This window comes from Falco punctatus (assembly GCF_963210335.1).
Source record: "Falco punctatus genome assembly, chromosome: 17".
Taxonomy (NCBI): Eukaryota; Metazoa; Chordata; class Aves; order Falconiformes; family Falconidae; genus Falco; species Falco punctatus.
The window spans coordinates 509,480-537,072 of NC_137597.1; the positions used below are offsets into that span (position 1 = coordinate 509,480).

Below are 27,593 nucleotides of genomic sequence, written 5' to 3' on the forward strand. Positions count from 1 at the left end.
CTCACGGGTAAAAAAAGTCTCACGGGTAAAAAAATATCTGACGGGTAAAAAACCAAAGTCTCAGAGGTTAAAAGTCCCATAGGTGAAAAATGTCTCACGGGAAAAAAAGCCTGATGAGTCAAAAAAGTCTGACAGGTAAAGAAATCTCATGGGTAAAAACTCTAACGGGTAAAATAGTCTCACAGGTAAAAAATGTCACACGGGTAAAACAAATTTCACGTTTAAAAATTCTCGCGTGTAAAAAAAGTCTCATTTTTAGAGAAGTCTTACGGGTAAAAAAATTCTCAGAGGTGGAAAAATTCTCATGGGTAAAAAAAGTCTCACAGGTAAAAAAAGTCTCACGGGTAAAAAAACATCTGACGAGTAATAAAACAAAGTCTCAGAGGTTAAAAGTCCCATAGGTGAAAAATGTCTCACGGGAAAAAAAGCCTGATGAGTCAAAAAAGTCTGACGGGTAAAGAAATCTCATGGGTAAAAACTCTAACGGGTAAAATAGTCTCACAGGTAAAAAATGTCACACGGGTAAAACAAATTTCACGTTTAAAAATTCTCGCGCGTAAAAAAAGTCTCATGGTTAGAGAAGTCTTACGGGTAAAAAAATTCTCAGAGGTGGAAAAATTCTCATGGGTAAAAAAAGACTCACAGGTAAAAAAAGTCTCACGGGTAAAAAAACATCTGACGAGTAATAAAACAAAGTCTCAGAGGTTAAAAGTCCCATAGGTGAAAAATGTCTCACGGGGAAAAAAGCCTGATGAGTCAAAAAAGTCTGACGGGTAAAGAAATCTCATGGGTAAAAACTCTAACGGGTAAAATAGTCTCACGGGTAAAAAATGTCTCACGGGTAAAATAAATCTCACGTTTAAGAATTCTCGCGTGTAAAAAAAGTCTCATGGTTAGAGAAGTCTTACGGGTAAAAAAACTCTCAGAGGTGGAAAAATTCTCATGGGTAAAAAGTCTCACGGGTAAAAAAAGTCTCACAGGTAAAAAAAGTCTCATGGTTAAAAGTCTCACAGGTAAAAACAGTCTCAGAGGTGGAAAAATTCTCATTGGTAAAAAGTCTCACAGGTAAAAAAAAGTCTCATGGTTAAAAGGCTTACGGGTGAAAAGTCTCACAGGTAAAAATAGTCTCACGGGTAAAAATTCTCATGGGTAAAAAGCCTCAAGGGTAAAAATTCTCATGGGTAAAAAAGGTCTCACGGGTAAAAGAAGTCATGGGTAAAAAGTCTCACAGGTAAAAAAAGTCTCACGGGTAAAAAAACATCTGACGGGTAAAAAAACAAAGTCTCAGAGGTTAAAAGTTTCATAGGTGAAAAATGTCTCACGGGAAAAAAAGCCTGATGAGTCAAAAAAGTCTGACGGGTAAAGAAATCTCATGGGTAAAATCTATAACGGGTAAAATAGTCTCACAGGTAAAAAATGTCTCACGGGTAAAACAAATCTCACGTTTAAAAATTCTCGCGTGTAAAAAAAGTCTCATTGTTAGAGAAGTCTTACGGGTAAAAAAACTCTCAGAGGTGGAAAAATTCTCATGGGTAAAAAGTCTCATGGGTAAAAAAAGTCTCACAGGTAAAAAAAGTCTCACGGGTAAAAAAACATCTGACGAGCAAAAAACCAAAGTCTCAGAGGTTAAAAGTCCCATAGGTGAAAAATGTCTCACGGGAAAAAAAGCCTGATGAGTCAAAAAAGTCTGACGGGTAAAGAAATCTCATGGGTAAAAACTCTAACGGGTAAAATAGTCTCACAGGTAAAAAATGTCACACGGGTAAAACAAATTTCACATTTAAAGATTCTCGCGTGTAAAAAAAATCTCATTTTTAGAGAAGTCTTACGGGTAAAAAAACTCTCAGAGGTGGAAAAATTCTCATGGGTAAAAAGTCTCACAGGTAAAAATATTCTCATGGTTAAAAGTCTCATGGGTGAAAAGTCTCACAGGTAAAAACAGTCTCACGGGAAAAAATTCTCATTGGTAAAAAGTCTCACAGGTAAAAAAAAGTCTCATGGTTAAAAGTCTTACGGGTGAAAAGTCTCACAGGTAAAAATAGTCTCACGGGAAAAATTCTCATCGGTAAAAAGCCTCAAGGGTAAAAATTCTCATTGGAAAAAAAGGTCTCACGGGTAAAAGAAGTCATGGGTAAAAAGTCTCACAGGTAAAAAAAGTCTCACGGGTAAAAAAACATCTGACGGGTAAAAAAACAAAGTCTCAGAGGTTAAAAGTCCCATAGGTGAAAAATGTCTCACGGGAAAAAAAGCCTGATGAGTCAAAAAAGTCTGACGGGTAAAGAAATCTCATGGGTAAAAACTCTAACGGGTAAAATAGTCTCACAGGTAAAAAATGTCACACGGGTAAAACAAATCTCACGTTTAAAAATATCTGTCGTGTAAAAAAAGTCTCATGGTTAGAGAAGTCTTACGGGTAAAAAAACTCTCAGAGGTGGAAAAATTCTCATGGGTAAAATGTCAACACAGGTAAAAAAAGTCTGACAGGTAAGAAAAGTCTCACGGGTAAAAAAACATCTGACGGGTAAAAAACCAAAGTCTCAGAGGTTAAAAGTCCCATAGGTGAAAAATGTCTCACGGGAAAAAAAGCCTGATGAGTCAAAAAAGTCTGACGGGTAAAGAAATCTCATGGGTAAAAACTCTAACGGGTAAAATAGTCTCACAGGTAAAAAATGTCTCACGGGTAAAACAAATCTCACGTTTAAGAATTCTCGCGTGTAAAAAAAGTCTCAAGGTTAGAGAAGTCTTTCGGGTAAAAAAACTCTCAGAGGTGGAAAAATTCTCATGGGAAAAAAAAGTCTCACAGGTAAAAAAAGTCTCACGGGTAAAAAAACATCTGACGGGTAAAAAACCAAAGTCTCAGAGGTTAAAAGTCCCATAGGTGAAAAATGTCTCACGGGAAAAAAAGCCTGATGAGTCAAAAAAGTCTGACGGGTAAAGAAATCTCATGGGTAAAAACTCTAACGGGTAAAATAGTCTCACAGGTAAAAAATGTCACACGGGTAAAACAAATTTCACGTTTAAAAATTCTCGCGTGTAAAAAAAGTCTCATTTTTAGAGAAGTCTTACGGGTAAAAAAACTCAGAGGTGGAAAACTTCTCATGGGAAAAATGTCAACACAGGTAAAAAAAGTCTCACAGGTAAAAAAAGTCTCACGGATAAAAAAATATCTGACGGGTAAAAAAACAAAGTCTCAGAGGTTAAAAGTCCCATAGGTGAAAAATGTCTCACGGGAAAAAAAGCCTGATGAGTCAAAAAAGTCTGACAGGTAAAGAAATCTCATGGGTAAAAACTCTAACGGGTAAAATAGTCTCACGGGTAAAAAATGTCTCACGGGTAAAACAAATCTCACGTTTAAGAATTCTCGCGTGTAAAAAAAGTCTCATGGTTAGAGCAGTCTTACGGGTAAAAAAACTCTCAGAGGTGGAAAAATTCTCATGGGTAAAAAGTCTCATGGGTAAAAAAAGTCTGACAGGTAAAAAAAGTCTCATGGGTGAAAAGTCTCACAGGTAAAAACAGTCTCAGAGGTGGAAAAATTCTCATTGGTAAAAAGTCTCACAGGTAAAAAAAAGTCTCATGGTTAAAAGGCTTACGGGTGAAAAGTCTCACAGGTAAAAATAGTCTCACGGGTAAAAATTCTCATGGGTAAAAAGCCTCAAGGGTAAAAATTCTCATTGGAAAAAAAGGTCTCACGGGTAAAAGAAGTCATGGGTAAAAAGTCTCACAGGTAAAAAAAGTCTCACGGGTAAAAAAACATCTGACGGGTAAAAAAACAAAGTCTCAGAGGTTAAAAGTCCTATAGGTGAAAAATGTCTCACGGGAAAAAAAGCCTGATGAGTCAAAAAAGTCTGACGGGTAAAGAAATCTCATGGGTAAAAACTCTAACGGGTAAAATAGTCTCACAGGTAAAAAATGTCTCACGGGTAAAACAAATTTCAGGTTTAAAAATTCTCGCGTGTAAAAAAAGTCTCATGGTTAGAGAAGTCTTTCGGGTAAAAAAACTCTCAGAGGTGGAAAAATTCTCATGGGAAAAAAAAGTCTCACAGGTAAAAAAAGTCTCACGGGTAAAAAAACATCTGACGGGTAAAAAACCAAAGTCTCAGAGGTTAAAAGTCCCATAGGTGAAAAATGTCTCACGGGAAAAAAAGCCTGATGAGTCAAAAAAGTCTGACGGGTAAAGAAATCTCATGGGTAAAAACTCTAACGGGTAAAATAGTCTCACGGGTAAAAAATGTCTCACGGGTAAAATAAATCTCACGTTTAAAAATTCTTGCGTGTAAAAAAAGTCTCATGGTTAGAGAAGTCTTACAGGTAAAAAAACTCTCAGAGGTGGAAAAATTCTCATGGGAAAAATGTCAACACAGGTAAAAAAAGTCTCACGGGTAAAAAAAGTCTCACGGATAAAAAAATATCTGACGGGTAAAAAAACAAAGTCTCAGAGGTTAAAAGTCCCATAGGTGAAAAATGTCTCACGGGAAAAAAAGCCTGATGAGTCAAAAACGTCTGACAGGTAAAGAAATCTCATGGGTAAAAACTCTAACGGGTAAAATAGTCTCACAGGTAAAAAATGTCTCACGGGTAAAACAAATCTCACGTTTAAGAATTCTCGCGTGTAAAAAAAGTCTCATGGTTAGAGCAGTCTTACGGGTAAAAAAACTCTCAGAGGTGGAAAAATTCTCATGGGTAAAAAGTCTCATGGGTAAAAAAAGTCTCACAGGTAAAAAAAGTCTCATGGGTGAAAAGTCTCACAGGTAAAAACAGTCTCAGAGGTGGAAAAATTCTCATTGGTAAAAAGTCTCACAGGTAAAAAAAAGTCTCATGGTTAAAAGGCTTACGGGTGAAAAGTCTCACAGGTAAAAATAGTCTCACGGGTAAAAATTCTCATGGGTAAAAAGTCTCAAGGGTAAAAATTCTCATTGGAAAAAAAGGTCTCACGGGTAAAAGAAGTCATGGGTAAAAAGTCTCACAGGTAAAAAAAGTCTCACGGGTAAAAAACATCTGACGGGTAAAAAACCAAAGTCTCAGAGGTTAAAAGTCCCATAGGTGAAAAATGTCTCACGGGAAAAAAAGCCTGATGAGTCAAAAAAGTCTGACGGGTAAAGAAATCTCATGGGTAAAAACTCTAACGGGTAAAATAGTCTCACAGGTAAAAAATGTCTCACGGGTAAAACAAATTTCAGGTTTAAAAATTCTCGCGTGTAAAAAAAGTCTCATGGTTAGAGAAGTCTTTCGGGTAAAAAAACTCTCAGAGGTGGAAAAATTCTCATGGGAAAAAAAAGTCTCACAGGTAAAAAAAGTCTCACGGGTAAAAAAACATCTGACGGGTAAAAAACCAAAGTCTCAGAGGTTAAAAGTCCCATAGGTGAAAAATGTCTCACGGGAAAAAAAGCCTGATGAGTCAAAAAAGTCTGACGGGTAAAAAAATCTCATGGGTAAAAACTCTATACGGGTAAAATAGTCTCACAGGTAAAAAATGTCACACGGGTAAAACAAATTTCACATTTAAAGATTCTCGCGTGTTAAAAAAAGTCTCATTTTTAGAGAAGTCTTACGGGTAAAAAAACTCTCAGAGGTGGAAAAATTCTCATGGGTAAAAAGTCTCATGGGTAAAAAAAGTCTGACAGGTAAAAAAAGTGTCACGGGAAAAAAAAGTCTCACGGGTAAAAGAAGTCATGGGTAAAAAGTCTCACGGGTAAAATAACATCTGCCGGGTAAAAAAACAAAGTCTCAGAAATTAAAAGTCCCTTAGGTAAAAAATGTCTCACAGGAAAAAAAGCCTGATGAGTCAAAAAAGTCTGACGGGTAAAGAAATCTCATGGGTAAAAACTCTAACGGGTAAAATAGTCTCACGGGTAAAAAATGTCTCACGGGTAAAACAAATCTCACGTTTAAGAATTCTCGCGTGTAAAAAAAGTCTCAAGGTTAGAGAAGTCTTTCGGGTAAAAAAACTCTCAGAGGTGGAAAAATTCTCATGGGAAAAAAAAGTCTCACAGGTAAAAAAAGTCTCACGGGTAAAAAAACATCTGACGAGTAAAAAACCAAAGTCTCAGAGGTTAAAAGTCCCATAGGTGAAAAATGTCTCACGGGAAAAAAAGCCTGATGAGTCAAAAAAGTCTGACGGGTAAAGAAATCTCATGGGTAAAAACTCTAACGGGTAAAATAGTCTCACAGGTAAAAAATGTCACACGGGTAAAACAAATTTCAGGTTTAATAATTCTCGCGTGTAAAAAAAGTCTCATTTTTAGAGAAGTCTTACGGGTAAAAAAACTCAGAGGTGGAAAACTTCTCATGGGAAAAATGTCAACACAGGTAAAAAAAGTCTCACAGGTAAAAAAAGTCTCACGGATAAAAAAATATCTGACGGGTAAAAAAACAAAGTCTCAGAGGTTAAAAGTCCCATAGGTGAAAAATGTCTCACGGGAAAAAAAGCCTGATGAGTCAAAAAAGTCTGACAGGTAAAGAAATCTCATGGGTAAAAACTCTAACGGGTAAAATAGTCTCACAGGTAAAAAATGTCTCACGGGTAAAACAAATCTCACGTTTAAGAATTCTCGCGTGTAAAAAAAGTCTCATGGTTAGAGCAGTCTTACGGGTAAAAAAACTCTCAGAGGTGGAAAAATTCTCATGGGTAAAAAAAGACTCACAGGTAAAAAAAGTCTCACGGGTAAAAAAACATTTGACGCGTGAAAAAACAAAGTCTCAGAGATTAAAAGTCCCATAGGTGAAAAATGTCTCACGGGAAAAAAAGCCTGATGAGTCAAAAAAGTCTGACGGGTAAAGAAATCTCATGGGTAAAAACTCTAACGGGTAAAATAGTCTCACGGGTAAAAAATGTCTCACGGGTAAAATAAATCTCACGTTTAAAAATTCTTGCGTGTAAAAAAAGTCTCATGGTTAGAGAAGTCTTACAGGTAAAAAAACTCTCAGAGGTGGAAAAATTCTCATGGGAAAAATGTCAACACAGGTAAAAAAAGTCTCACGGGTAAAAAAAGTCTCACGGGTAAAAAAATATCTGACGGGTAAAAAAACAAAGTCTCAGAGGTTAAAAGTCCCATAGGTGAAAAATGTCTCACGGGAAAAAAAGCCTGATGAGTCAAAAAAGTCTGACAGGTAAAGAAATCTCATGGGTAAAAACTCTAACGGGTAAAATAGTCTGACAGGTAAAAAATGTCTCACGGGTAAAACAAATCTCACGTTTAAGAATTCTTGCGTGTAAAAAAAGTCTCATGGTTAGAGAAGTCTTACGGGTAAAAAAACTCTCAGAGGTGGAAAAATTCTCATGGGTAAAAAGTCTCATGGGTAAAAAAAGTCTCACAGGTAAAAAAAGTCTCATGGGTGAAAAGTCTCACAGGTAAAAACAGTCTCAGAGGTGGAAAAATTCTCATTGGTAAAAAGTCTCACAGGTAAAAAAAAGTCTCATGGTTAAAAGGCTTACGGGTGAAAAGTCTCACAGGTAAAAATAGTCTCACGGGTAAAAATTCTCATGGGTAAAAAGCCTCAAGGGTAAAAATTCTCATTGGAAAAAAAGGTCTCACGGGTAAAAGAAGTCATGGGTAAAAAGTCTCACAGGTAAAAAAAGTCTCACGGGTAAAAAAACATCTGACGGGTAAAAAAACAAAGTCTCAGAGGTTAAAAGTCCTATAGGTGAAAAATGTCTCACGGGAAAAAAAGCCTGATGAGTCAAAAAAGTCTGACGGGTAAAGAAATCTCATGGGTTAAAACTCTAACGGGTAAAATAGTCTCACAGGTAAAAAATGTCTCACGGGTAAAACAAATTTCAGGTTTAAAAATTCTCGCGTGTAAAAAAAGTCTCATGGTTAGAGAAGTCTTTCGGGTAAAAAAACTCTCAGAGGTGGAAAAATTCTCATGGGAAAAAAAAGTCTCACAGGTAAAAAAAGTCTCACGGGTAAAAAAACATCTGACGGGTAAAAAAACAAAGTCTCAGAGGTTAAAAGTCCCATAGGTGAAAAATGTCTCACGGGAAAAAAAGCCTGATGAGTCAAAAACGTCTGACAGGTAAAGAAATCTCATGGGTAAAAACTCTAACGGGTAAAATAGTCTAACGGGTAAAAAATGTCTCACGGGTAAAATAAATCTCACGTTTAAAAATTCTTGCGTGTAAAAAAAGTCTCATGGTTAGAGAAGTCTTACAGGTAAAAAAACTCTCAGAGGTGGAAAAATTCTCATGGGAAAAATGTCAACACAGGTAAAAAAAGTCTCACGGGTAAAAAAAGTCTCACGGATAAAAAAATATCTGACGGGTAAAAAAACAAAGTCTCAGAGGTTAAAAGTCCCATAGGTGAAAAATGTCTCACGGGAAAAAAAGCCTGATGAGTCAAAAACGTCTGACAGGTAAAGAAATCTCATGGGTAAAAACTCTAACGGGTAAAATAGTCTAACGGGTAAAAAATGTCTCACGGGTAAAATAAATCTCACGTTTAAAAATTCTTGCGTATAAAAAAAGTCTCATGGTTAGAGAAGTCTTACGGGTAAAAAAACTCTCAGAGGTGGAAAAATTCTCATGGGAAAAATGTCAACACAGGTAAAAAAAGTCTCACGGGTAAAAAAAGTCTCACGGGTAAAAAAATATCTGACGGGTAAAAAACCAAAGTCTCAGAGGTTAAAAGTCCCATAGGTGAAAAATGTCTCACGGGAAAAAAAGCCTGATGAGTCAAAAAAGTCTGACGGGTAAAGAAATCTCATGGTTAAAAACTCTAACGGGTAAAATAGTCTCACAGGTAAAAAAAGTCTCACGGGTAAAAGAAGTCATGGGTAAAAATTCTCACGGGTAAAATAACATCTGCCGGGTAAAAAAACAAAGTCTCAGAAATTACAAGTCCCTTAGGTAAAAAATGTCTCACAGGAAAAAAAGCCTGATGAGTCAAAAAAGTCTGACGGGTAAAGAAATCTCATGGGTAAAAACTCTAACGGGTAAAATAGTCTCACAGGTAAAAAATGTCTCACGGGTAAAACAAATCTCACGTTTAAGAATTCTCGCGTGTAAGAAAAGTCTCATGGTTAGAGAAGTCTTACGGGTAAAAAAACTCTCAGAGGTGGAAAAATTCTCATGGGTAAAAAGTCTCATGGGTAAAAAAAGTCTCACAGGTAAAAAAAGTCTCACGGGTAAAAGAAGTCATGGGTAAAAATTCTCACGGGTAAAATAACATGTGCCGGGTAAAAAAACAAAGTCTCAGAAATTAAAAGTCCCTTAGGTAAAAAATGTCTCACAGGAAAAAAAGCCTGATGAGTCAAAAAAGGCTGACGGGTAAAGAAATCTCATGGGTAAAATCTATAACGGGTAAAATAGTCTCACAGGTAAAAAATGTCTCATGGGTAAAACAAATCTCACGTTTAAGAATTCTCGCGTGTAAAAAAAGTCTCATGGTTAGAGAAGTCTTACGGGTAAAAAAACTCTCAGAGGTGGAAAAATTCTCATGGGTAAAAAGTCTCATGGGTAAAAAAAGTCTCACAGGTAAAAAAAGTCTCACGGGTAAAAAAACATTTGACGCGTGAAAAAACCAAAGTCTCAGAGGTTAAAAGTCCCATAGGTGAAAAATGTCTCACGGGAAAAAAAGCCTGATGAGTCAAAAAAGTCTGACGGGTAAAGAAATCTCATGGGTAAAAACTCTAACGGGTAAAATAGTCTCACAGGTAAAAAATGTCTCACGGGTAAAATAAATCTCACGTTTTAAAAATTCTCACGTGTAAAAAAAGTCTCATGGTTAGAGAAGTCTTACGGGTAAAAAAACTCTCAGAGGTGGAAAAATTCTCATGCGTAAAAAGTCTCATGGGTAAAAAAAGTCTGACAGGTAAAAAAAGTGTCACGGGAAAAAAAAGTCTCACGGGTAAAAGAAGTCATGGGTAAAAAGTCTCACGGGTAAAATAACATCTGCCGGGTAAAAAAACAAAGTCTCAGAAATTAAAAGTCCCTTAGGTAAAAAATGTCTCACAGGAAAAAAAGCCTGATGAGTCAAAAAAGTCTGACGGGTAAAGAAATCTCATGGGTAAAAACTCTAACGGGTAAAATAGTCTCACGGGTAAAAAATGTCTCACGGGTAAAACAAATCTCACGTTTAAGAATTCTCGCGTGTAAAAAAAGTCTCATGGTTAGAGAAGTCTTACGGGTAAAAAAACTCTCAGAGGTGGAAAAATTCTCATGGGAAAAATGTCAAAACAGGTAAAAAAAGTCTCACAGGTAAAAAAAGTCTCACGGGTAAAAAAACATCTGACGAGTAAAAAACCAAAGTCTCAGAGGTTAAAAGTCCTATAGGTGAAAAATGTCTCACGGGAAAAAAAGCCTGATGAGTCAAAAAAGTCTGACGGGTAAAGAAATCTCATGGGTAAAAACTCTAACGGGTAAAATAGTCTCACAGGTAAAAAATGTCACACGGGTAAAACAAATTTCACGTTTAAAAATTCTCGCGTGTAAAAAAAGTCTCATTTTTAGAGAAGTCTTACGGGTAAAAAAACTCTCAGAGGTGGAAAAATTCTCATGGGAAAAATGTCAACACAGGTAAAAAAAGTCTCACAGGTAAAAAAAGTCTCACGGGTAAAAAAATATCTGACGGGTAAAAAACCAAAGTCTCAGAGGTTAAAAGTCCCATAGGTGAAAAATGTCTCACGGGAAAAAAAGCCTGATGAGTCAAAAAAGTCTGACGGGTAAAGAAATCTCATGGGTAAAAACACTAACGGGTAAAATAGTCTCACAGGTAAAAAATGTCTCACGGGTAAAACAAATCTCACGTTTAAGAATTCTCACGTGTAAAAAAAGTCTCATGGTTAGAGAAGTCTTACGGGTAAAAAAACTCTCAGAGGTGGAAAAATTCTCATGGGTAAAAAGTCTCATGGGTAAAAAAAGTCTCACAGGTAAAAAAAGTCTCATGGGTGAAAAGTCTCACAGGTAAAAACAGTCTCAGAGGTGGAAAAATTCTCATTGGTAAAAAGTCTCACAGGTAAAAAAAAGTCTCATGGTTAAAAGTCTTACGGGTGAAAAGTCTCACAGGTAAAAATAGTCTCACGGGTAAAAATTCTCATGGGTAAAAAGCCTCAAGGGTAAAAATTCTCATTGGAAAAAAAGGTCTCACGGGTAAAAGAAGTCATGGGTAAAAAGTCTCACAGGTAAAAAAAGTCTTACGGGTAAAAAAACATCTGACGGGTAAAAAAACAAAGTCTCAGAGGTTAAAAGTCCTATAGGTGAAAAATGTCTCACGGGAAAAAAAGCCTGATGAGTCAAAAAAGTCTGACGGGTAAAGAAATCTCATGGGTAAAATCTATAACGGGTAAAATAGTCTCACAGGTAAAAAATGTCTCACGGGTAAAACAAATCTCACGTTTAAGAATTCTCGCGTGTAAAAAAAGTCTCATGGTTAGAGAAGTCTTACGGGTAAAAAAACTCTCAGAGGTGGAAAAATTCTCATGCGTAAAAAGTCTCATGGGTAAAAAAAGTCTGACAGGTAAAAAAAGTCTCACGGGAAAAAAAAGTCTCACGGGTAAAAGAAGTCATGGGTAAAAATTCTCACGGGTCAAATAACATCTGACGGGTAAAAAAACAAAGTCTCAGAAATTAAAAGTCCCTTAGGTAAAAAATGTCTCACAGGAAAAAAAGCCTGATGAGTCAAAAAAGTCTGACGGGTAAAGAAATCTCATGGGTAAAAACTCTAACGGGTAAAATAGTCTCACAGGTAAAAAATGTCTCACGGGTAAAACAAATCTCACGTTTAAAAATTCTTGCGTGTAAAAAAAGTCTCATGGTTAGAGAAGTCTTACGGGTAAAAAAACTCTCAGAGGTGGAAAAATTCTCATGGGTAAAAAGTCTCACAGGTAAAAATATTCTCATGGTTAAAAGTCTCATGGGTGAAAAGTCTCACAGGTAAAAACAGTCTCACGGGAAAAAATTCTCATTGGTAAAAAGTCTCACAGGTAAAAAAAAGTCTCATGGTTAAAAGTCTTACGGGTGAAAAGTCTCACAGGTAAAAATAGTCTCAGGGGTAAAAATTCTCATGGGTAAAAAGCCTCAAGGGTAAAAATTCTCATTGGAAAAAAAGGTCTCACGGGTAAAAGAAGTCATGGGTAAAAAGTCTCACAGGTAAAAAAAGTCTCACGGGTAAAAAAACATCTGACGGGTAAAAAAACAAAGTCTCAGAGGTTAAAAGTTTCATAGGTGAAAAATGTCTCACGGGAAAAAAAGCCTGATGAGTCAAAAAAGTCTGACGGGTAAAGAAATCTCATGGGTAAAATCTCTAACGGGTAAAATAGTCTCACAGGTAAAAAATGTCTCATGGGTAAAACAAATCTCACGTTTAAGAATTCTCGCGTGTAAAAAAAGTCTCATGGTTAGAGAAGTCTTACGGGTAAAAAAACTCTCAGAGGTGGAAAAATTCTCATGGGAAAAATGTCAACACAGGTAAAAAAAGTCTCACAGGTAAAAAAAGTCTCACGGATAAAAAAATATCTGACGGGTAAAAAAACAAAGTCTCAGAGGTTAAAAGTCCCATAGGTGAAAAATGTCTTACAGGAAAAAAAGCCTGATGAGTCAAAAAAGTCTGACGGGTAAAGAAATCTCATGGGTAAAAACTCTAACGGGTAAAATAGTCTCACAGGTAAAAAATGTCTCACGGGTAAAACAAATCTCACGTTTAAAAATTCTTGCGTGTAAAAAAAGTCTCATGGTTAGAGAAGTCTTACGGGTAAAAAAACTCTCAGAGGTGGAAAAATTCTCATGGGTAAAAAGTCTCATGGGTAAAAAAAGTCTCACAGGTAAAAACAGTCTCAGAGGTGGAAAAAATCTCATTGGTAAAAAGTCTCACAGGTAAAAAAAAGTCTCATGGTTAAAAGTCTTACGGGTGAAAAGTCTCACAGGTAAAAATAGTCTCACGGGTAAAAATTCTCATGGGTAAAAAGCCTCAAGGGTAAAAATTCTCATTGGAAAAAAAGGTCTCACGGGTAAAAGAAGTCATGGGTAAAAAGTCTCACAGGTAAAAAAAGTCTCAGGGGTAAAAAAACATCTGACGGGTAAAAAAACAAAGTCTCAGAGGTTAAAAGTTTCATAGGTGAAAAATGTCTCACGGGAAAAAAAGCCTGATGAGTCAAAAAAGTCTGACGGGTAAAGAAATCTCATGGGTAAAATCTATAACGGGTAAAATAGTCTCACAGGTAAAAAATGTCTCACGGGTAAAACAAATTACACGTTTAAGAATTCTCGCGTGTAAAAAAAGTCTCATGGTTAGAGAAGTCTTACGGGTAAAAAAACTCTCAGAGGTGGAAAAATTCTCATGGGTAAAAAGTCTCATGGGTAATAAAAGTCTCATGGTTAAAAGTCTCATGGGTGAAAAGTCTCACAGGTAAAAATAGTCTCACGGGTAAAAATTCGCATGGGTAAAAAGCCTCAAGGGTAAAAATTCTCATGGGTAAAAAAAGTCGTCCCCGTAAAAAGTCTGACGGGTAAATATTTTCATGGTAAAAATATCTGACATGTAGAAAGAAGTCTGACAGGTAAAAAAAGTCTCACAGGTAAAAAATGTCTCACGGGAAAAAAAAGTATCACGGGTAAAAGAAGTCATGGGTAAAAAGTCTCACGGGTAAAATAACATCTGCCGGGTAAAAAAACAAAGTCTCAGAGGTTAAAAGTCCCATAGGTAAAAAATGTCTCACGGGAAAAAAAGCCTGATGAGTCAAAAAAGTCTGACGGGTAAAGAAATCTCATGGGTAAAAACTCTAACGGGTAAAATAGTCTCACAGGTAAAAAATGTCTCACGGGTAAAATAAATCTCACGTTTAAAAATTCTCGCGTGTAAAAAAAGTCTCATGGTTAGAGAAGTCTTACGGGTAAAAGAAATCTCAGAGGTGGATAAATTCTCATGGGTAAAAAGTCACACAGGTAAAAAAAGTCTCACAGGTAAAAAAAGTCTCACGGGTAAAAAAACATCTGACGGGTAAGAAACCACAGTCTCAGAGCTTAAAAGTCCCATAGGTAAAAAATGTCTCACAGGAAAAAAAGCCTGATGAGTCAAAAAAGTCTGACGGGTAAAGAAATCCCATGGGTAAAAACTCTAACGGGTAAAATAGTCTCACAGGTAAAAAATGTCTCACGGGTAAAATAAATCTCACGTTTAAGAATTCTCGCGTGTAAAAAAAGTCTCATTTTTAGAGAAGTCTTACGGGTTAAAAAAACTCTCAGAGGTGGAAAAATTCTCATGGGTAAAAAGTCTCACAGGTAAAAATATTCTCATGGTTAAAAGTCTCATGGGTGAAACGTCTCACAGGTAAAAACAGTCTCACGGGAAAAAATTCTCATTGGTAAAAAGTCTCACAGGTAAAAAAAGTCTCATGGTTAAAAGTCTTACGGGTGAAAAGTTTCACAGGTAAAAATAGTCTCACGGGTAAAAATTCTCATGGGTAAAAAGCCTCAAGGGTAAAAATTCTCATGGGTAAAAAAGGTCTCACGGGTAAAAGAAGTCATGGGTAAAAAGTCTCACAGGTAAAAAAGTCTCACGGGTAAAATAACATCTGACGGGTAAAAAAACAAAGTCTCAGAGGTTAAAAGTCCCATAGGTAAAAAATGTCTCACGGGAAAAAAAGCCTGATGTGTCAAAAAAGTCTGACCGGTAAAGAAATCTCATGGGTAAAATCTCTAACGGGTAAAATAGTCTGACAGGTAAAAAATGTCTCACGGGTAAAACAAATCTCACGTTTAAGAATTCTCGCGTGTAAAAAAAGTCTCATGGTTAGAGAAGTCTTACGGGTAAAAAAACTCTCAGAGGTGGAAAAATTCTCATGGGTAAAAAGTCTCATGGGTAAAAAAAGTCTGACAGGTAAAAACAGTCTCACGGGAAAAAATTCTCATTGGTAAAATTCTCACAGGTAAAAAAAGTCTCATGGTTAAAAGTCTTACGGGTGAAAAGTCTCACAGGTAAAAATAGTCTCACGGTAAAAATTCTCATGGGTAAAAAGCCTCAAGGGTAAAAATTCCCATGGGAAAAAAAAGTCTCACGGGTAAAAGAAGTCATGGGTAAAAATTCTCACGGGTAAAATAACATCTGCCGGGTAAAAAAACAAAGTCTCAGAAATTAAAAGTCCCTTAGGTAAAAAATGTCTCACGGGAAAAAAAGCCTGATGAGTCAAAAAAGTCTGACGGGTAAAGAAATCTCATGGGTAAAAACTCTAACGGGTAAAATAGTCTCACAGGTAAAAAATGTCACACAGGTAAAACAAATTTCACGTTTAAAAATTCTCGCGTGTAAAAAAAGTCTCATTTTTAGAGAAGTCTTACGGATAAAAAACCTCTCAGAGGTGGAAAAATTCTCATGGGTAAAAAAAGACTCACAGGTAAAAAAAGTCTCACGGGTAAAAAACATTTGACGCGTAAAAAAACAAAGTCTCAGAGGTTAAAAGTCCCATAGGTGAAAAATGTCTCACGGGAAAAAAAGCCTGATGAGTCAAAAAAGGCTGACGGGTAAAGAAATCTCATGGGTAAAAACTCTAACGGGTAAAATCGTCTCACAGGTAAAAAATGTCTCACGGGTAAAACAAATCTCACGTTTAAAAATTCTCGCGTGTAAAAAAAAGTCTCATGGTTAGAGAAGTCTTACGGGTAAAAAAACTCTCAGAGGTGGAAAAATTCTCATGGGTAAAAAGTCTCATGGGTAAAAAAAGTCTCACAGGTAAAAAAAGTCTCACGGGTAAAAAAACATCTGACGAGTAAAAAACCAAAGTCTCAGAGGTTAAAAGTCCCATAGGTGAAAAATGTCTCACGGGAAAAAAAGCCTGATGAGTCAAAAAAGTCTGACGGGTAAAGAAATCTCATGGGTAAAAACTCTAACGGGTAAAATAGTCTCACAGGTAAAAAATGTCACACGGGTAAAACAAATTTCACGTTTAAAAATTCTCGCGTGTAAAAAAAGTCTCATTTTTAGAGAAGTCTTACGGGTAAAAAAACTCTCAGAGGTGGAAAAATTCTCATGGGAAAATTGTCAACACAGGTAAAAAAAGTCTCACAGGTAAAAAAAGTCTCACGGATAAAAAAATATCTGACGGGTAAAAAAACAAAGTCTCAGAGGTTAAAAGTCCCATAGGTGAAAAATGTCTCACGGGAAAAAAAGCCTGATGAGTCAAAAAAGTCTGACAGGTAAAGAAATCTCATGGGTAAAAACTCTAACGGGTAAAATAGTCTCACAGGTAAAAAATGTCTCACGGGTAAAATAAATCTCACGTTTAAAAATTCTCGCGTGTAAAAAAAGTCTCATTTTTAGAGAAGTCTTACGGGTTAAAAAAACTCTCAGAGGTGGAAAAATTCTCATGGGTAAAAAGTCTCACAGGTAAAAAAAGTCTCACGGGTAAAAAAACATTTGACGCGTAAAAAAACAAAGTCTCAGATGTTAAAAGTCCCATAGGTGAAAAATGTCTCACGGGAAAAAAAGCCTGATGAGTCAAAAAAGTCTGACGGGTAAAGAAATCTCATGGGTAAAAACTCTAACGGGTAAAATAGTCTCACAGGTAAAAAATGTCTCACGGGTAAAACAAATCTCACGTTTAAGAATTCTCGCGTGTAAAAAAAGTCTCATGGTTAGAGAAGTCTTACGGGTAAAAAAACTCTCAGAGGTGGAAAAATTCTCATGGGTAAAAAAAGACTCACAGGTAAAAAAAGTCTCACGGGTAAAAAAACATTTGACGCGTAAAAAAACAAAGTCTCAGAGGTTAAAAGTCCCATAGGTGAAAAATGTCTCACGGGAAAAAAAGCCTGATGAGTCAAAAAAGTCTGACGGGTAAAGAAATCTCATGGGTAAAAACTCTAACGGGTAAAATAGTCTCACAGGTAAAAAATGTCTCACGGGTAAAACAAATCTCACGTTTAAGAATTCTCGCGTGTAAGAAAAGTCTCATGGTTAGAGAAGTCTTACGGGTAAAAAAACTCTCAGAGGTGGAAAAATTCTCATGGGTAAAAAGTCTCATGGGTAAAAAAAGTCTGACAGGTAAAAAAAGTCTCACGGGAAAAAAAAGTCTCACGGGTAAAAGAAGTCATGGGTAAAAAGTCTCACGGGTAAAATAACATCTGCCGGGTAAAAAAACAAAGTCTCAGAAATTAAAAGTCCCTTAGGTAAAAAATGTCTCACAGGAAAAAAAGCCTGATGAGTCAAAAAAGTCTGACGGGTAAAGAAATCTCATGGGTAAAAACTCTAACGGGTAAAATAGTCTCACAGGTAAAAAATGTCTCACGGGTAAAACAAATTTCACGTTTAAAAATTCTCGCGTGTAAAAAAAGTCTCATGGTTAGAGAAGTCTTACGGGTAAAAAACCTCTCAGAGGTGGAAAAATTCTCATGGGTAAAAAGTCTCATGGGTAAAAAAAGTCTCACAAGTAAAAAAAGTCTCACGGGTAAAAAAACATCTGACGAGTAAAAAACCAAAGTCTCAGAGGTTAAAAGTCCCATAGGTGAAAAATGTCTCACGGGAAAAAAAGCCTGATGAGTCAAAAAAGTCTGACGGGTAAAGAAATCTCATGGGTAAAAACTCTAACGGGTAAAATAGTCTCACAGGTAAAAAATGTCACACGGGTAAAACAAATTTCACGTTTAAAAATTCTCGCGTGTAAAAAAAGTCTCATTTTTAGAGAAGTCTTACGGGTAAAAAAACTCTCAGAGGTGGAAAAATTCTCATGGGAAAAATGTCAACACAGGTAAAAAAAGTCTCACAGGTAAAAAAAGTCTCACGGGTAAAAAAACATTTGACGCGTGAAAAAACCAAAGTCTCAGAGGTTAAAAGTCCCATAGGTGAAAAATGTCTCACGGGAAAAAAAGCCTGATGAGTCAAAAAAGTCTGACAGGTAAAGAAATCTCATGGGTAAAAACTCTAACGGGTAAAATAGTCTCACAGGTAAAAAATGTCTCACGGGTAAAACAAATCTCACGTTTAAGAATTCTCGCGTGTAAAAAAAGTCTCATGGTTAGAGAAGTCTTACGGGTAAAAAAACTCTCAGAGGTGGAAAAATTCTCATGGGTAAAAAAAGACTCACAGGTAAAAAAAGTCTCACGGGTAAAAAAACATTTGACGCGTAAAAAAACAAAGTCTCAGATGTTAAAAGTCCCATAGGTGAAAAATGTCTCACGGGAAAAAAAGCCTGATGAGTCAAAAAAGTCTGACGGGTAAAGAAATCTCATGGGTAAAAACTCTAACGGGTAAAATAGTCTCACAGGTAAAAAATGTCTCACGGGTAAAATAAATCTCACGTTTAAAAATTCTCGCGTGTAAAAAAAGTCTCATGGTTAGAGAAGTCTTACGGGTAAAAAAACTCTCAGAGGTGGAAAAATTCTCATGCGTAAAAAGTCTCATGGGTAAAAAAAGTCTGACAGGTAAAAAAAGTCTCACGGGAAAAAAAAGTCTCACGGGTAAAAGAAGTCATGGGTAAAAAGTCTCACGGGTAAAATAACATCTGCCGGGTAAAAAAACAAAGTCTCAGAAATTAAAAGTCCCTTAGGTAAAAAATGTCTCACAGGAAAAAAAGCCTGATGAGTCAAAAAAGTCTGACGGGTAAAGAAATCTCATGGGTAAAAACTCTAACGGGTAAAATAGTCTCACAGGTAAAAAATGTCTCACGGGTAAAACAAATTTCACGTTTAAAAATTCTCGCGTGTAAAAAAAGTCTCATTTTTAGAGAAGTCTTACGGGTAAAAAACCTCTCAGAGGTGGAAAAATTCTCATGGGTAAAAAGTCACACAGGTAAAAAAAGTCTCACAGGTAAAAAAAGTCTCACGGGTAAAAAAACATCTGACGGGTAAAAAAACAAAGTCTCAGAGGTTAAAATCCCATAGGTAAAAAATGTCTCACAGGAAAAAAAGCCTGATGAGTCAAAAAAGTCTGACGGGTAAAGAAATCTCATGGGTAAAAACTCTAACGGGTAAAATAGTCTCACAGGTAAAAAATGTCTCACGGGTAAAATAAATCTCACGTTTAAGAATTCTCACGTGTAAAAAAAGTCTCATGGTTAGAGAAGTCTTACGGGTAAAAAAACTCTCAGAGGTGGAAAAATTCTCATGGGTAAAAAGTCTCACAGGTAAAAATATTCTCATGGTTAAAAGTCTCATGGGTGAAAATTCTCACAGGTAAAAACAGTCTCACGGGAAAAAATTCTCATTGGTAAAAAGTCTCACAGGTAAAAAAAAGTCTCATGGTTAAAAGTCTTACGGGTGAAAAGTCTCACAGGTAAAAATAGTCTCACGGGTAAAAATTCTCATGGGTAAAAAGCCTCAAGGGTAAAAATTCTCATTGGAAAAAAAGGTCTCACGGGTAAAAGAAGTCATGGGTAAAAAGTCTCACAGGTAAAAAAAGTCTCACGGGTAAAAAAACAAAGTCTCAGAGGTTAAAAGTTTCATAGGTGAAAAATGTCTCACGGGAAAAAAAGCCTGATGAGTCAAAAAAGTCTGACGGGTAAAGAAATCTCATGGGTAAAATCTATAACGGGTAAAATAGTCTCACAGGTAAAAAATGTCTCACGGGTAAAACAAATCTCACGTTTAAAAATTCTCGCGTGTAAAAAAAGTCTCATGGTTAGAGAAGTCTTACGGGTAAAAAAACTCTCAGAGGTGGAAAAATTCTCATGGGTAAAAAGTCTCATGGGTAATAAAAGTCTCATGGTTAAAAGTCTCATGGGTGAAAAGTCTCACAGGTAAAAATAGTCTCACGGGTAAAAATTCGCATGGGTAAAAAGCCTCAAGGGTAAAAATTCTCATGGGTAAAAAAAGTCGTCCCCGTAAAAAGTCTGACGGGTAAATATTTTCATGGTAAAAATATCTGACATGTAGAAAGAAGTCTGACAGGTAAAAAAAGTCTCACAGGTAAAAAATGTCTCACGGGAAAAAAAAGTATCACGGGTAAAAGAAGTCATGGGTAAAAAGTCTCACGGGTAAAATAACATCTGCCGGGTAAAAAAACAAAGTCTCAGAGGTTAAAAGTCCCATAGGTAAAAAATGTCTCACAGGAAAAAAAGCCTGATGAGTCAAAAAAGTCTGACAGGTAAAGAAATCTCATGGGTAAAAACTCTAACGGGTAAAATAGTCTCACAGGTAAAAAATGTCTCACGGGTAAAATAAATCTCACGTTTAAAAATTCTCGCGTGTAAAAAAAGTCTCATGGTTAGAGAAGTCTTACGGGTAAAAGAAATCTCAGAGGTGGATAAATTCTCATGGGTAAAAAGTCTCACAGGTAAAAATATTCTCATGGTTAAAAGTCTCATGGGTGAAAAGTCTCACAGGTAAAAACAGTCTCACGGGAAAAAATTCTCATTGGTAAAAAGTCTCACAGGTAAAAAAAATCTCATGGTTAAAAGTCTTACGGGTGAAAAGTCTCACAGGTAAAAATAGTCTCACGGGTAAAAATTCTCATGGGTAAAAAGCCTCAAGGGTAAAAATTCTCATTGGAAAAAAAGGTCTCACGGGTAAAAGAAGTCATGGGTAAAAAGTCTCACAGGTAAAAAAAGTCTCACGGGTAAAAAAACATCTGACGGGTAAAAAAACAAAGTCTCAGAGGTTAAAAGTTTCATAGGTGAAAAATGTCTCACGGGAAAAAAAGCCTAATGAGTCAAAAAAGTCTGACGGGTAAAGAAATCTCATGGGTAAAATCTATAACGGGTAAAATAGTCTCACAGGTAAAAAATGTCTCACGGGTAAAACAAATCTCACGTTTAAAAATTCTCGCGTGTAAAAAAAGTCTCATGGTTAGAGAAGTCTTACGGGTAAAAAAACTCTCAGAGGTGGAAAAATTCTCATGGGTAAAAAGTCTCATGGGTAATAAAAGTCTCATGGTTAAAAGTCTCATGGGTGAAAAGTCTCACAGGTAAAAATAGTCTCACGGGTAAAAATTCGCATGGGTAAAAAGCCTCAAGGGTAAAAATTCTCATGGGTAAAAAAAGTCGTCCCCGTAAAAAGTCTGACGGGTAAATATTTTCATGGTAAAAATATCTGACATGTAGAAAGAAGTCTGACAGGTAAAAAAAGTCTCACAGGTAAAAAATGTCTCACGGGAAAAAAAAGTATCACGGGTAAAAGAAGTCATGGGTAAAAAGTCTCACGGGTAAAATAAAATCTGCCGGGTAAAAAAACAAAGTCTCAGAGGTTAAAAGTCCCATAGGTAAAAAATGTCTCACGGGAAAAAAAGCCTGATGAGTCAAAAAAGTCTGACGGGTAAAGAAATCTCATGGGTAAAAACTCTAACGGGTAAAATAGTCTCACAGGTAAAAAATGTCTCACGGGTAAAATAAATCTCACGTTTAAAAATTCTCGCGTGTAAAAAAAGTCTCATGGTTAAAGAAGTCTTACGGGTAAAAGAAATCTCAGAGGTAGATAAATTCTCATGGGTAAAAAGTCACACAGGTAAAAAAAGTCTCACAGGTAAAAAAAGTCTCACGGGTAAAAAAACATCTGACGGGTAAGAAACCACAGTCTCAGAGCTTAAAAGTCCCATAGGTAAAAAATGTCTCACAGGAAAAAAAGCCTGATGAGTCAAAAAAGTCTGACGGGTAAAGAAATCCCATGGGTAAAAACTCTAACGGGTAAAATAGTCTCACAGGTAAAAAATGTCTCACGGGTAAAATAAATCTCACGTTTAAGAATTCTCGCGTGTAAAAAAAGTCTCATTTTTAGAGAAGTCTTACGGGTTAAAAAAACTCTCAGAGGTGGAAAAATTCTCATGGGTAAAAAGTCTCACAGGTAAAAATATTCTCATGGTTAAAAGTCTCATGGGTGAAACGTCTCACAGGTAAAAACAGTCTCACGGGAAAAAATTCTCATTGGTAAAAAGTCTCACAGGTAAAAAAAAGTCTCATGGTTAAAAGTCTTACGGGTGAAAAGTCTCACAGGTAAAAATAGTCTCACGGGTAAAAATTCTCATGGGTAAAAAGCCTCAAGGGTAAAAATTCTCATTGGAAAAAAAGGTCTCACGGGTAAAAGAAGTCATGGGTAAAAAGTCTCACAGGTAAAAAAAGTCTCACGGGTAAAAAAACATCTGACGGGTAAAAAAACAAAGTCTCAGAGGTTAAAAGTTTCATAGGTGAAAAATGTCTCACGGGAAAAAAAGCCTGATGAGTCAAAAAAGTCTGACGGGTAAAGAAATCTCATGGGTAAAATCTATAACGGGTAAAATAGTCTCACAGGTAAAAAATGTCTCACGGGTAAAACAAATCTCACGTTTAAAAATTCTCGCGTGTAAAAAAAGTCTCATGGTTAGAGAAGTCTTACGGGTAAAAAAACTCTCAGAGGTGGAAAAATTCTCATGGGTAAAAAGTCTCATGGGTAATAATTCTCATGGTTAAAAGTCTCATGGGTGAAAAGTCTCACAGGTAAAAATAGTCTCACGGGTAAAAATTCGCATGGGTAAAAAGCCTCAAGGGTAAAAATTCTCATGGGTAAAAAAAGTCGTCCCCGTAAAAAGTCTGACGGGTAAATATTTTCATGGTAAAAATATCTGACATGTAGAAAGAAGTCTGACAGGTAAAAAAAGTCTCACAGGTAAAAAATGTCTCACGGGAAAAAAAAGTATTACGGGTAAAAGAAGTCATGGGTAAAAAGTCTCACGGGTAAAATAACATCTGACGGGTAAAAAACCAAAGTCTCAGAGGTTAAAAGTCCCATAGGTGAAAAATGTCTCACGGGAAAAAAAGCCTGATGAGTCAAAAAAGTCTGACAGGTAAAGAAATCTCATGGGTAAAAACTCTAACGGGTAAAATAGTCTCACAGGTAAAAAATGTCTCACGGGTAAAATAAATCTCACGTTTAAAAATTCTCGCGTGTAAAAAAAGTCTCATGGTTAAAGAAGTCTTACGGGTAAAAGAAATCTCAGAGGTGGATAAATTCTCATGGGTAAAAAGTCACACAGGTAAAAAAAGTCTCACAGGTAAAAAAAGTCTCACGGGTAAAAAAACATCTGACGGGTAAGAAACCACAGTCTCAGAGCTTAAAAGTCCCATAGGTAAAAAATGTCTCACAGGAAAAAAAGCCTGATGAGTCAAAAAAGTCTGACGGGTAAAGAAATCCCATGGGTAAAAACTCTAACGGGTAAAATAGTCTCACAGGTAAAAAATGTCTCACGGGTAAAATAAATCTCACGTTTAAAAATTCTCGCGTGTAAAAAAAGTCTCATTTTTAGAGAAGTCTTACGGGTTAAAAAAACTCTCAGAGGTGGAAAAATTCTCATGGGTAAAAAGTCTCACAGGTAAAAATATTCTCATGGTTAAAAGTCTCATGGGTGAAACGTCTCACAGGTAAAAACAGTCTCACGGGAAAAAATTCTCATTGGTAAAAAGTCTCACAGGTAAAAAAAGTCTCATGGTTAAAAGTCTTACGGGTGAAAAGTTTCACAGGTAAAAATAGTCTAACGGGTAAAAATTCTCATGGGTAAAAAGCCTCATGGGTAAAAATTCTCATGGGTAAAAAAGGTCTCACGGGTAAAAGAGGTCATGGGTAAAAAGTCTCACAGGTAAAAAAAGTCTCACGGGTAAAATAACATCTGACGGGTAAAAAAACAAAGTCTCAGAGGTTAAAAGTCCCATAGGTAAAAAATGTCTCACGGGAAAAAAAGCCTGATGTGTCAAAAAAGTCTGACCGGTAAAGAAATCTCATGGGTAAAATCTCTAACGGGTAAAATAGTCTCACAGGTAAAAAATGTCTCACGGGTAAAACAAATCTCACGTTTAAGAATTCTCGCGTGTAAAAAAAGTCTCATGGTTAGAGAAGTCTTACGGGTAAAAAAACTCTCAGAGGTGGAAAAATTCTCATGGGTAAAAAATCTCATGGGTAAAAAAAGTCTGACAGGTAAAAACAGTCTCACGGGAAAAAATTCTCATTGGTAAAATTCTCACAGGTAAAAAAAGTCTCATGGTTAAAAGTCTTACGGGTGAAAAGTCTCACAGGTAAAAATAGTCTCACGGGAAAAATTCTCATGGGTAAAAAGCCTCAAGGGTAAAAATTCCCATGGGAAAAAAAAGTCTCACGGGTAAAAGAAGTCATGGTAAAAAAAGTCGCACAGGTAAAAAAAATCTCACGGGTAAAATAACATCTGACGGGTAAAAAACCAAAGTTTCAGAGGTTAAAAGTCCCATAGGTAAAAATTGTCTCACGGGAAAAAAAGCCTGATGAGTCAAAAAAGGCTGACCGGTAAAGAAATCTCATGGGTAAAAACTCTAACGGGTAAAATAGTCTCACAGGTAAAAAATGTCTCACGGGTAAAACAAATCTCACGTTTAAAAATTCTCGCGTGTAAAAAAAGTCTCATGGTTAGAGAAGTCTTACGGGTAAAAAAACTCTCAGAGGTGGAAAAATTCTCATGGGTAAAAAGTCTCATGGGTAATAAAAGTCTCATGGTTAAAAGTCTCATGGGTGAAAAGTCTCACAGGTAAAAATAGTCTCACGGGTAAAAATTAGCATGGGTAAAAAGCCTCAAGGGTAAAAATTCTCATGGGTAAAAAGCCTCAAGGGTAAAAATTCTCATGGGTAAAAAAAGTCGTCCCCGTAAAAAGTCTGACGGGTAAATATTTTCATGGTAAAAATATCTGACATGTAGAAAGAAGTCTGACAGGTAAAAAAAGTCTCACAGGTAAAAAATGTCTCACGGGAAAAAAAAGTATCACGGGTAAAAGAAGTCATGGGTAAAAAGTCTCACGGGTAAAATAACATCTGCCGGGTAAAAAAACAAAGTCTCAGAGGTTAAAAGTCCCATAGGTAAAAAATGTCTCACGGGAAAAAAAGCCTGATGAGTCAAAAAAGTCTGACAGGTAAAGAAATCTCATGGGTAAAAACTCTAACGGGTAAAATAGTCTCACAGGTAAAAAATGTCTCACGGGTAAAATAAATCTCACGTTTAAAAATTCTCGCGTGTAAAAAAAGTCTCATGGTTAGAGAAGTCTTACGGGTAAAAGAAATCTCAGAGGTGGATAAATTCTCATGGGTAAAAAGTCACACAGGTAAAAAAAGTCTCACAGGTAAAAAAAGTCTCACGGGTAAAAAAACATCTGACGGGTAAGAAACCACAGTCTCAGAGCTTAAAAGTCCCATAGGTAAAAAATGTCTCACAGGAAAAAAAGCCTGATGAGTCAAAAAAGTCTGACGGGTAAAGAAATCCCATGGGTAAAAACTCTAACGGGTAAAATAGTCTCACAGGTAAAAAATGTCTCACGGGTAAAATAAATCTCACGTTTAAAAATTCTCGCGTGTAAAAAAAGTCTCATTTTTAGAGAAGTCTTACGGGTTAAAAAAACTCTCAGAGGTGGAAAAATTCTCATGGGTAAAAAGTCTCACAGGTAAAAATATTCTCATGGTTAAAAGTCTCATGGGTGAAACGTCTCACAGGTAAAAACAGTCTCACGGGAAAAAATTCTCATTGGTAAAAAGTCTCACAGGTAAAAAAAGTCTCATGGTTAAAAGTCTTACGGGTGAAAAGTTTCACAGGTAAAAATAGTCTCACGGGTAAAAATTCTCATGGGTAAAAAGCCTCAAGGGTAAAAATTCTCATGGGTAAAAAAGGTCTCACGGGTAAAAGAGGTCATGGGTAAAAAGTCTCACAGGTAAAAAAAGTCTCACGGGTAAAATAACATCTGACGGGTAAAAAAACAAAGTCTCAGAGGTTAAAAGTCCCATAGGTAAAAAATGTCTCACGGGAAAAAAAGCCTGATGTGTCAAAAAAGTCTGACCGGTAAAGAAATCTCATGGGTAAAATCTCTAACGGGTAAAATAGTCTCACAGGTAAAAAATGTCTCACGGGTAAAACAAATCTCACGTTTAAGAATTCTCGCGTGTAAAAAAAGTCTCATGGTTAGAGAAGTCTTACGGGTAAAAAAACTCTCAGAGGTGGAAAAATTCTCATGGGTAAAAAATCTCATGGGTAAAAAAAGTCTGACAGGTAAAAACAGTCTCACGGGAAAAAATTCTCATTGGTAAAATTCTCACAGGTAAAAAAAGTCTCATGGTTAAAAGTCTTACGGGTGAAAAGTCTCACAGGTAAAAATAGTCTCACGGGAAAAATTCTCATGGGTAAAAAGCCTCAAGGGTAAAAATTCCCATGGGAAAAAAAAGTCTCACGGGTAAAAGAAGTCATGGTAAAAAAAGTCGCACAGGTAAAAAAAATCTCACGGGTAAAATAACATCTGACGGGTAAAAAACCAAAGTTTCAGAGGTTAAAAGTCCCATAGGTAAAAATTGTCTCACGGGAAAAAAAGCCTGATGAGTCAAAAAAGTCTGACCGGTAAAGAAATCTCATGGGTAAAAACTCTAACGGGTAAAATAGTCTCACAGGTAAAAAATGTCTCACGGGTAAAACAAATTTCACGTTTAAAAATTCTCGCATGTAAAAAAAAGTCTCATTTTTAGAGAAGTCTTACGGGTAAAAAAACTCTCAGAGGTGGATAAATTCTCATGGGTAAAAAGTCACACAGGTAAAAAAAGTCTCACAGGTAAAAAAAGTCTCACGGGTAAAAAAACATCTGACGGGTAAGAAACCACAGTCTCAGAGCTTAAAAGTCCCATAGGTAAAAAATGTCTCACAGGAAAAAAAGCCTGATGAGTCAAAAAAGTCTGACGGGTAAAGAAATCCCATGGGTAAAAACTCTAACGGGTAAAATAGTCTCACAGGTAAAAAATGTCTCACGGGTAAAATAAATCTCACGTTTAAAAATTCTCGCGTGTAAAAAAAGTCTCATTTTTAGAGAAGTCTTACGGGTTAAAAAAACTCTCAGAGGTGGAAAAATTCTCATGGGTAAAAAGTCTCACAGGTAAAAATATTCTCATGGTTAAAAGTCTCATGGGTGAAACGTCTCACAGGTAAAAACAGTCTCACGGGAAAAAATTCTCATTGGTAAAAAGTCTCACAGGTAAAAAAAGTCTCATGGTTAAAAGTCTTACGGGTGAAAAGTTTCACAGGTAAAAATAGTCTCACGGGTAAAAATTCTCATGGGTAAAAAGCCTCAAGGGTAAAAATTCTCATGGGTAAAAAAGGTCTCACGGGTAAAAGAGGTCATGGGTAAAAAGTCTCACAGGTAAAAAAAGTCTCACGGGTAAAATAACATCTGACGGGTAAAAAAACAAAGTCTCAGAGGTTAAAAGTCCCATAGGTAAAAAATGTCTCACGGGAAAAAAAGCCTGATGTGTCAAAAAAGTCTGACCGGTAAAGAAATCTCATGGGTAAAATCTCTAACGGGTAAAATAGTCTCACAGGTAAAAAATGTCTCACGGGTAAAACAAATCTCACGTTTAAGAATTCTCGCGTGTAAAAAAAGTCTCATGGTTAGAGAAGTCTTACGGGTAAAAAAACTCTCAGAGGTGGAAAAATTCTCATGGGTAAAAAATCTCATGGGTAAAAAAAGTCTGACAGGTAAAAACAGTCTCACGGGAAAAAATTCTCATTGGTAAAATTCTCACAGGTAAAAAAAGTCTCATGGTTAAAAGTCTTACGGGTGAAAAGTCTCACAGGTAAAAATAGTCTCACGGGAAAAATTCTCATGGGTAAAAAGCCTCAAGGGTAAAAATTCCCATGGGAAAAAAAAGTCTCACGGGTAAAAGAAGTCATGGTAAAAAAAGTCGCACAGGTAAAAAAAATCTCACGGGTAAAATAACATCTGACGGG

General features: G+C 36.3%; 1 long non-coding RNA gene across 1 annotated transcript; it reads left to right on the forward strand.

Annotated features, from left to right (window-relative positions):
- The first annotated feature begins 709 nt into the window (after window positions 1–709).
- Window positions 710–16,374, forward strand: LOC308054379. The gene is made up of 3 exons (XR_013924089.1): window positions 710–1,013; window positions 15,499–15,604; window positions 16,277–16,374. It is a non-coding gene; the product is annotated as an uncharacterized lncRNA (long non-coding RNA).
- Window positions 16,375–27,593: the final 11,219 nt, after the last annotated feature.